Source organism: Diachasma alloeum, unplaced genomic scaffold, assembly GCF_001412515.2.
Source record: "Diachasma alloeum isolate Michigan unplaced genomic scaffold, Dall2.0 Dall_scaffold_00280, whole genome shotgun sequence".
Lineage (NCBI taxonomy): Eukaryota > Metazoa > Arthropoda > Insecta > Hymenoptera > Braconidae > Diachasma > Diachasma alloeum.
Genome location: NW_021680419.1, coordinates 1514079 through 1524889, shown reverse-complemented (window position 1 = coordinate 1524889; position 10811 = coordinate 1514079). Strand labels below are relative to the sequence as shown.

Below are 10811 nucleotides of genomic sequence, written 5' to 3'. Positions count from 1 at the left end.
CTCTCTCTCTCTCTCTCTTTCTTTCGTCTTGCTCTTTCACTCTCGCGCCCCACTACAATTTTAAATCCAGTATAAACATCATGGGAACGAGGAGACTCCAACTCTCATCCCGGAACTTTGGAATGCAAAATAATTACATAAATAATTCCGCCGTCAATTCGAAAAAAAAAAATCTAATCAAAATGCTTTCCCCTTTTTTCACTCTCCGCATTGAGTCACAAAATATGGGATTGAGAAAAATATGAGACGGTTGAAATGAAAAATGAAAAAAAAAAAAAACAAAATTGAGGGGAGATTCGAGGGGTGAGCTCTTTGCGAGCCCCGGAGGCTGGCACAGGCATCGGTATTGATTTTCGAATTGGTTCAAAATTTCCATAATGCAGGGGTCGGCGTGACGGCGACCGTGGATATGTCAAGGGGCAGTGAAAAAACCTGGAAGTTGCCAGGCGAGGAGACGAGAAAAGCAGTGAGAAATATTCAGAATTGAGTAATTCCTCACTTCCCTCTGGATGAGAAGTGAGAAAAAAAAATTGATGCAGGTAAAGAGTATTTTTCCCACTTCAATTACTCGAGAAAAGCTCTCACAATCAGATTGAGCGCATACAGAGTATCATGAAAATAAATTTAATAACCCGAATACGATGGATAATTGATGATTCGTGTGTTAAATGAGGCGTCTGTTAATCAGGCACCCTGGGAATAACTGAGGATATACCCACGGATGAACACCCGCACATTGCCTGGGTCAATGTTGTTCCGTATGTCGTAGTTATCCGCAGTGAAAATCCAACGGTATATGGTAGCTCATACCATTAAAAAGCCCTCCGGGGGCATAACTTGTGAGGTCCCCCTCATCCTCAGTGTCTTCAATCTATGCATGTGTGTATCGTGTTATTTTCTTCAATGCATAAGATACAGTAAAATAATGGGTAAGGCATACATGGGGGAGAGGGAGAGAGGGAGAGGGGGAGGGAGAGAGAGAGGATAAAACGCAAGTAAAACGTGCCGCTAACGCGAGATTCTTGGAAATCGTTAGATCCCTCGGATTCTCAACTAGCGGGGGGAATCTTTATTTTTGTTTATTACGTGTGTGTGTATGTGTGCATGTGTGTGTGTGTGTGTGTGTGTGTGTGTGTTGGGATGGCGCGCGCGCCAACTAGTACTCTGGGGTCATCCGCGAGAGAGGCAGGCGAATCTCCCGCGCAACAGCCGTGTGTGTGTGTGTGTGTTGTTGTTGCTCTAGCTGCCGCGCAAAACCATGCGACCGAGTGCATCCGGTCTTTGCACTCACACGGAACATCCTCAAATACAATTGCGGCCGCGAGAGAATTTGTTTTGCTAATTTCAATGCTTCTCTTCAGGTTTTTCGTGCACGTAAACTTATTTTTTCTGCATTGTTTTCGTTGTTGATTATTTTTTATGTAAGAAAATATGCGGGTGTCTTTGATACAGTAGTTTTACGGGGATATGGTCTTCCCTTTCCTGCAGTGAACTTCGTAGTCTTTCGGTGTATATATTTATCGATTTGTATAGATAAGACGTTTTTTATCATCGCGATACACTGTTGGTAAATTAGTCTTGACATCTCAAGTGAAAATCTTGAAATTTTTAACAACGAATAATTTACATGGAATTTGTATTGATCTTGTTATTGATAGATCAGTCAATTTTCTTGCGACAACCTTCTGGTTGAATTTTTAATCTCTTGAAAATTCAATAAAATTAAGTCTTTCATGATGAATGATCATCATAAAAAACTAAAAAAAATTAATTTTAATTTTATTACAGTGATGATCATAATAAAATTAAGTTTTTCATGATTAATCAGGAATTCAATGAGCAATTTAGGCTGAAATTGAATTCAAGATCGGAATATTGAAAATTCAAATGCACCTGTGACTTTAATTTCAAATAATTTCCGACAGTGTACGATTGAATTGTTATATATAACCAAAATCCCTGAACAAACGTTCAACATATTTTATTCACAACGCAATCGTCACATATACAAACACCTTTGCGAATTTTAACACGGATCCACAAATTTTATCTGTTTCGTTAAATAATAACCAACCAGCGTCAAGTCTCTCAAAATTGCAATTTGTTTCTAAAAAACTGGAGAACTTTCTCGAATTTTCTACAAAAATCAAATCTTTTCTAGAAAAATCTGGAATTTGCTAGAAAAATCTAAAATCTGAGGGTTCTAGAATCCCGATAGATGGCGCCACCGCCGATAAGGAACCATAAGGACTTTCTCCCTAAATCCCCCCCCCCATAAAAAAAACAAACGTATCCCCGGCAGTAATCAGCAGTGGGCGCGTTTGTCGATGATTTATTGAAGAAAATTATCATACGGTTATTAGAGGAGACGCCGAAATGAACTCGTGAAAATTTAATTGGGATATTTATGATCGTTACAATAACTGGCAGCTTTCAGTGTTAGTGGTTACTCCAATTATCCAATTTTCCGTGTCAAAACTCTCATTCATTACTTGGCAATTCGTCGATTATTTTTTCATGCATCTGTCGTCCAATGATGCCGACAATGATAGCTACATCGGGAGAATCTTTGTGGGATAATTTGCCGATGACTAGAAATGTCGGGGAATAAAGGAGAATAATTGAGTCCATATTGCATTATTCTTGTGTATACTCCGGGTCTGTAATTCAGCGCGTCACAACAACGGACTCTTACTCTTGCGTTCCAATCCTCCCTTTTTTTGCGGATTCCATGTCTTTCCCTTTGTTCGTCTGGATCTCCTCCCTCGCCGCTTTGCTCATTCCCTCGTTTTATGTGTGTAATGCACACACAGCGAAAATATACTGAACACAACTGATCATTTGAAATTGGTTTTTCGTTTGAATGATTAAATTTTTTTTCAGCAAAACGATTTTTCTCTTAATTTTATAAGTTTTCTTTTTCCCTCAAAATGCGAGACGAAAAAACATAAGAGAGATTGAATTGAAATTTCCGTGAAATAAAATCGAGAGGCTGAGTCTCAAGAGGGATCTGAGAGAAATAAAAGGAGGATACAGTTAAGAACTCGGGGGATTCCATTGGAGGGCAAAAAAATTAAGACAAAAAATAAATAGCGAAGGGAGTAAATGGAAAAAAAATATCTCCATTGAACGATCAAGAGCTTCAATCAGCTTTTTTTACCTATTTACCGGTGAATTTTTTTCAATATTTCAGTGATAAATCAATATCGTGAATTACAGAAAGAGATAATGCCGTGGGCATTTGATGAAAATGAAATAATTCCCGTTCTCACTCAAGATGAGCAGTACTTTTTGCTCAGCACACATGCCCATCCCTTTTTCATTAATGTAACAGAGAGAAAATGTTTTTTATTCCTCTTCTTGAGCGGGGGTGCTATCGTTACTTGGAAAAAAAATCGATATATCATATGAGAAAAAAAATAGTGAAAGAAAAATGGACTCCATCCAGACGGAGAATTTAACTTCGTTTCGTTCGTTTGACGCAGATACATTTCAAATATTCGTTATAAAAGCTGCACATGAAGGTGGGTAATATATCGGACAGTAAAAACGAACAGGGGCAGAAGGGAATTGGAGAGGGAACGGAATCTAAAAGGGGGTGAAAAAAAAAAAAAAGAGGAGAATTGACGGAAACAAAAAATTAACAAAAAGTTAAAAAATACGAATGGACGGAGTGAACGCTGTAGACGCAGTTGGATATTGCTCTTCCTGTTGTGCGGTGTGTACACTGTAGGGCGACATTTCAAGGGGTAACACGAGACAGAAAGGGGAGTTGTAGGGGGGGGGGGGCTTAGAAATGAAAAATAAAAAAAATGAAATTCTCCAGAGAAGGAAAAAAACCTCGGGGCATTGTACATTTTTTTCAAAATACAAAAGTTATGAAATATCGTTTCGTACTGAAAGTTTTAATGCGAGTCAGTACTCTCTCACCACGACGAGCGAAATATACATCTAGCGCAGTATTCCTCGAGTATCTGTACCCCAGGACCCAGTATTATACACCCGGGAACAACTTTTTTATTAAAAAACTTTTTTCGAAATAATAAAAATTAAACTCCCCCGCCAAATTACAAATTTTTTTCCCATCCTTTTTTATAATAATTTAGAAACTTTATACATAAATGTCGAGGAAAAGTTTTGCGAAAATTTATGCGGTTTTCGCATTTTTTCCATTCTATTTTCTCGTCATTCATCTTCTTGTTCGAAAGATGGAAAATTGATGGAGGGAATTTGTGGGGCGAGTATTTTTCAGAAAAACAGTAATTCCCACAGAAAAACGACTGTCCACATGTTGGCAATGTCCCCATTACATCTCAAACGTTCCTCGAAATCTCAGAATTCCGAAATTTTCATAATTAAACTCAGCCAGCATTCCCAAAGCTCATCGGCTACCAGGAATTGAATTAAAAAAACTTTTCCCCTAAAAAGCAAAACGTCGAAAATCAAGCGAGAGTGGAGAGTCTGTGTGGTACCCACAGTAACTTTAAAAAAACCCTAAAAGTATACACCCAAGAAATATATACACCGTTTGTCGGTCTCGCACAGGATGGAAAGAGAAATAGCCGAGAGAAGAGAGAAGAGAGGGATCTTTATCAAAGTCGACGCACGCCGGTCGCCATGGCAACGAAATTGGATTTTTTTCCAAGTTTTTTCGGCCCTCCTCGGGGCTTGGAGCTCAGCGCCCGCTCCTCCACCAAGAGAAGAGGTAGGGAAAGAGGAAGAAGAAATAAAACAAAAATACTATAAAAAAAGAGAGAGAGAGAAAGAGAAGGAGAGAGAGAAAAACGAAAAAATCCAGAAAGAGAAGAGAAATGAGTGGAGGGAAAAAGAGGGATGCGAAAAGGGGGGAAAAAGGTGAAGGGGGGAATAGGTGGGCGACAGACCGAGGGGGAGGATCTGACGAACGGCGACCGGGGGAAGCCAATAATTCGAATTGAGAACAGCCAATGGCCGTGCATCTGATTTTTTGTCGTATCATCGTCGAGGTCGAATCCAGGGAGAGACTGGGTGGACGTTTTATATACGGAAAAAGGGGGGTGAAAAGGCGAGAGCGAGGGGGAGGGGGACCCCACTGGGCTTTTTTATTATTAAATTTTTTTTTTCTCACTCCAACTTTACTCCAGACCTCGTTATTGTCCGCACACGAGCCATTCCAAAGTTCCTTTGAAATACCAAGAAGGGGGTTATTTTCGACAATAACCAATAGTCAAGAATATTCAGGAGGAGAAGCCTTGTAGGAGAGAACTGCTTCTAGCAGTTGTGGAAATGAATATGTAAAAGACTTTTCGAAAGTTATTTTCCTCCGAAATCGACGGGAATCCTCGTGTTTTACCTGTGAGCACGCAAATTCCATCGCGAAAATTCGAAATACTTCCCTTCCATCCAATCTCTCTCCCTCGCCCCCTGTCTCACCGCTGATGAAGAAGGTCGGAGAGCCAGATGCACTTGAACTGGAGTCTAAGTGGCTTGATGCACATACTCATATCGAACCACACGTACATACAATGAAAGAGGAAAAATAGAATGGAAAAAAAAGGTCTGAGTTCACGCGCCTTTCTTATCTCCTTTTGTTAGTTGGAACGTTCCTCCCGGGTCTTCAAGACCTCGTGGGACTCCCCATGCACTCGTTGCAAAAATAAAGGAGAGAAGGAGAAAATTAAGAGGAAGAGAAATAAAAGAATCATGAGAGTGACGATGTAGATACCCCGATCCTCATGGAGGGGGGGGGGGGCAATGTTTTTTACGCTGCATGAAGAATTTCTCTATGATTCTCTTTATTTTCAACTTCAGAACTGAGAAATTTATAGAAAGGAACTCCGGTTCTTGACCAAGGAGTTATGTGCACAATTCCCATTCCAAGAATTTTTAAATGAATACAGAAAGTATTTCAAGTTTCGCGTTTTGTCTTTGGGAATTTGCTGCTCCATGTTTTATTTATGCTGCATCCTTTGCGCTCCAAGCGGAGACTCTTCCATGTCTGAATTCAATATTGTGGGATCGATAGTAATTCTATTTTTATTTATTTAATTCAGTCCTGAATGTTCCTTTGAAATTTTCTATATTTCGTAGCCCCGGCGTTCCATAATTTCTTTTTCACATTTAATATCGTGAGAGAGTACCCTTTCGAGAGATAATTTTCGATTGATCGGTCAGGAATAAAGGGGAGGGGGGGATAGATACGTGTAATTGTGCTGCCATTATTGTTATAGACCTCTGTAACAAAGAACCTATCGAGAATAATGGCAATGGAGGGTATTTCGATCGTGCTCGTTGCCTCTTCGTTCATTTCTTCATTTTCTTTTTTTTCCCCCAAGCTTCAACTGCACGATCAATGTCAGAATATAACATTCAAAAGACGACTTGAATTGTTTTCTCCTTTTCCGCTGCATTTTTGGCCTTTTTCTCCTCATTCCTCATTCTTGAGGGAGAGGTTTATGAGTGAGGTGAACGAACGGCGACAGACGATGGGTGAAGAATGCATTATTGATGGTGATTCGAGTGCTCACCGGAAGTTAACGTCACATCACTGACTTTATTCTTAATTTTAATGGATTTCAAATGAAAATTAGTGGTTGAAAATTGATTTTGCATGTTATCATAGAATCCATTATAATGTCGACTATTTTTTATTTTTAATCCCGGAAAATTTCTGAGGGAATTGTTTCTGGTTTGGAAATAGCTTCTCTGAGGATTAATCGACGGAAAATGCTCTTCTCCATTAAATGTTCACCTTCCAATAATACATTCAACAATTATGACGTGCGTCACTCTTCCTCCACAGATAATTCAATTTTTTTCCACTTCATTCCACCGAGATTTCTCTTACCATTTCTTTTCAACTTTTATTTCTTGTTATTCACACCATGGAAAAAAAAATTCCACTGCATTTTATTTCCGACGGAATTATTGTTGCACGTGTGAATCCTCGCAGCTATTACTTCCACATGAATTAATCATAGAAACTCAAAAGATTGTGTAATAATACCGGAAGTCAGAATAGTATTTCCATAAATTATATTAATCGCTCACATATGGTACTGTGAATTCGAAAAAAAAATCATTTAATTGATGGAAATGAAAACGCTATTTGATGATTAAGAGGAAGATGGAGTTGTTAGTGGATCAAACATCAAACTCATTTTTCCAATGAAAATAATTGATTAAATTAGGGGAGAGTGGGGCAAAATGACTATTTGACGCAAGTCAAGCAGAATAAATTTTTTTATTACATATTTTTTTATCAACTTTTGTTTATTAATTTTTTTTATTCTTGAGAGTACTAATGAGAATAATAATTTTCCATTTACTAGAATGAAAAATTATGGACAAGTTTTGACGGGAGAAGATTTCGTCAATGGATTAATTGAAAACAGAACGAAACAACAAAATCCAAAGTCCAGAGGAAGGCCCGGGGGGAGACCCAGAGGGGGAAAAGGAAAATATGATGCGGAATTTCAATCGAATGAAAAAAGAAAAGTGTAATCGGCCCAATCTAATCAATTGAATTATAAGACGAATAGAAGATTATTATTCTCATCAGTACTCCCAATAATGAAAAAGTAAATGAAAAGAAATTGAAAAATTTTTTTTTTGTTTCAATAGCGTCAACAGTCATTTTTTGACTGCTTCATTTTGCCCCACTCTCTCCTACTAATTATGAGAATAAAAACTTTCCAAGGGCTGCAATGCCACCTATGAACCTTCACAAACGAAATGATGAATTACACCCGTATCCTCCAGCGAGTATAGGGACAAAAAACGCCAGTATAAAATTAAAAAAAAAAAAGAAGAGGAATTAAAAAACAAAATAGGGGAGAAACATCACGACAGCTAGAATTCATTATTTGATGGCGCTCGAGCGAGAAGAGCTGAGAGGGTGGAGATTAGGGTACAAAAGGGGGGATTAAGGGACTAAAAATTGTTATCCTACGAATGCATCGAGGTCGTTCATCAGCGCACACATGACACAATGGAGAGAGACGAAATGAGAACGACGAATCTCGATCGAAACTAATTCAAATTATTCTCTTTGTACTGAGGGGTTTTTATTGACAAGAAAATCTCCCTATGGAATGATTTTTCGAGCAATGTCTTTACGGAAAACCAAGAAAAAATGTTTATGTTGTGCAACAAGAGTGGCGGAAACGTCTGCAAATGTGAGCGAATTTATTTCTCAAATTTTTTCAGTCCCCAATTATTCGAAATTGCTCCGAAGAGGCAAAACAGTAAAATAAAATTATCAATTTTCCCTCCCGAATGTCAAATTTGCATTGAATTCATCGTAAAATTTTTGATCCTTGCGCAATGAACTTGTTTACTTGTTTACATACGTTAACATCGGATCAATGAGGCAACCACGAGTGGAGTGAAAATGCTCTTTTAGTTGTACCATGAAACGCAACGATCGTACGCGTAGCGTAGGTTCGTAACGCACGTGTGTAAGTTTTTCTCTCTCTTTCTCTCTTTCATCGCTTGTAACTGCAATCCCCCTCCGCCACCCCCTTTTTTTCCATTTGACTCAACGTATTCCAGTGACGGTCAACTCCCCACCGCCACCCAGGGCCATTCCATTCAGCGCTCTGTACCCGCGCCTCTCCTTTTGTACGACGTGCCACGCCGCTGCTACGACGAATACTCCAACGTAACACGTACATTGAAACACTTTACATGTTGAGTTTATACTTCTATATCACGGATCGCTCTCTCTTTCTACCGTGTTTGCGTACGCTCACACAGGTATCTAGCCTGACCTTACACATCACAACTTCAGCAGATTTTGCAACTCGATGATTGATATTTTTTGTATCGATAGGATTCGGTGATATCGACTTTATCTGTCATTTTTTTAGGTCTCATTGTAAAGCTTGATTATGCCTTCAGGATGATGAAAAAAAATCATTTGAGGATGTGCAGTGTCGGTAAATTATCGGGAAAATCAAGTCGACTTATCTCCCAGTTGAGTTTTTGAGGAATATCTCTGAATCTATGGGAGATAGAGAAATTTTTATAATTACATTTTTTGTAGCTCTCAACCGGCTCTAGAAAAGAGGTTATAACAAAAATTTTGCCATCTCCCTTGGATTCCGAGATATTCATTGAAAACTGGTCAATAGTCAAAATTGACTTGTATCGTTTTACCACTTTGTTACTGATATACACTGTTAGAAATTTCTTGAAATTTGTATCAAAGTGAAGTTGAAATTTGTATCAAAGTGAGCTTCACCTCTCAGTTTAAAAAAATCAAATTTTTTTAAGTACTTGCGATTTTGGATAAACATCCTTAATTAACTCTATTTTCTCTCCGCCGATGTCGAGTTATTGGAGATGAACATTAGGCGGGTTTTCACCTTGTGAGGGATTAGCGCGCGGTATTTAGTCCGCAGCGTTGCCGATTTCCCTATAGATTGCCCGTGCGCGTTCACCGAGTTTTTGGCAACGCCGCAGGAGAGCGCACACCTCACAGGGTGACCAACCAGCGTTAAATGCCCTATTCCGCAATTTTTGGGCACTCAAAGAAATTTCCTTGAAAACCATCAATTGTTATCAATGCATTTCATTGGAAACAATATGCTACGCCAAACATTAAATTAAGGCCAGAAAAAGAAAAACCCAGCAACACTGAACTATGTCTCTGCCTCATCATGCATTAAAACCGGGGAGAAGTAAAAAAAATGAGGCTACCACATGCTTGTTTACTATATTGACTCACAAGGGGAGATAACAAACATTTTTTCTAGTGATTCATTCGAAAGAAGCATGTTTCTCCCCCAGAAGATAATGAACATTCAAAAAGAACATAAAAAACGCCCAAGAATTGTTGAAAACAATGGACTAAAAAATCAGCGCCAGAGCGTTATTTCCAAAACATGGAAAAACCCTCCCACGAGTTTCATCGTGTCTTATCATCTCCCTATGATCATACTAGTTGGCATTTATGTTATATCTCGTACCGTGAAATCCAAACGTAACACGCCACAACACCACCCGTCAAGCGCTTTTCCTCTCCCTCTTTAGCTCGACTAGTAGGATTATCTCTCTCGCTCATTCCCTCATCACCCTCACTCCTCCTCGGTCAATTGCCTCTCACGCACCTGCGAATTCACACACGTGATATCTCCCACTTTAGTTTCTCTCAAAACAAATCCGTTGCAAAATCAAAGTAATAACCGTAGACCGATCAGAAAATAGTCGGGCATACGAGAAAAAAATCGGAAGAGAAAAATTGAGTGGAGAATGTGTCTTGTAAGCTTGGCAAATGAATTTTTTTTATCAATCGAGAATGTCGGAGACATGAGAAATTAAACTGAAAATTGAAAAAGTTAATTGAACGAGACGTGGGGTACCGTGTACTCTCGAGTACGACACTGGCAACGTCGCAAAGAGGCCTGGCCACGACCGGCGCGCCGCTTTCCTCGGGAATTCTGTTATAGATTAAAATTTTTTGCCGGGAAGATATTGATTGTTGCTTTTTATTAATGTAACATTAAAGTGGCGGGCTCTGAGCGTCGGTGGAGAGAAAGAGGAGTAAAAAAGTGAGGAAGAGGGAGAGTGACGGAGAGAGGGAGAGAGAAGGAACAAGAAGACGCGCGGGAAACATCAACAGTGGTGGGGGACAGAGGTGAGTGGGGGTTGAAAATTCCAAAAGTGGGGAGGAGCGACATAGTGGGGGGTGAAAATACGGGTTGGGTGGGGGCTGGAGACAACCGGGTGGGGTCTAGGGGGGTTTCGAGAGGGCGAGGGTACGTATTATACATATATTTCTCGTGGCGTCTTGCACCCCCAACCCCTGTTTTGAGAATTATCCCCCCCCC

General features: G+C 39.5%; 2 protein-coding genes across 6 annotated transcripts in view; one reads left to right on the top strand and one right to left on the bottom strand.

Annotated features, from left to right (window-relative positions):
• Positions 1 to 10811, bottom strand: part of LOC107038360 — a 64153-nt gene that overhangs the window by 27838 nt on the left and 25504 nt on the right. Inside the window, exon 1 of one of the 5 annotated variants that reach the window (XM_015257412.1) lies at positions 9951 to 9999. The exons of the other annotated variants lie outside the window; for them this stretch is intronic. The gene's annotated coding sequence lies outside the window, so the exon portion shown is untranslated. Of the gene's footprint in view, positions 1 to 9950; positions 10000 to 10811 lie in introns of those variants that run through there. 5 annotated transcript variants of the gene reach the window in all.
• Positions 1 to 10811, top strand: part of LOC107038359 (conserved oligomeric Golgi complex subunit 7) — a 69214-nt gene that overhangs the window by 34319 nt on the left and 24084 nt on the right. The gene's annotated exons all lie outside the window — the stretch shown is intronic.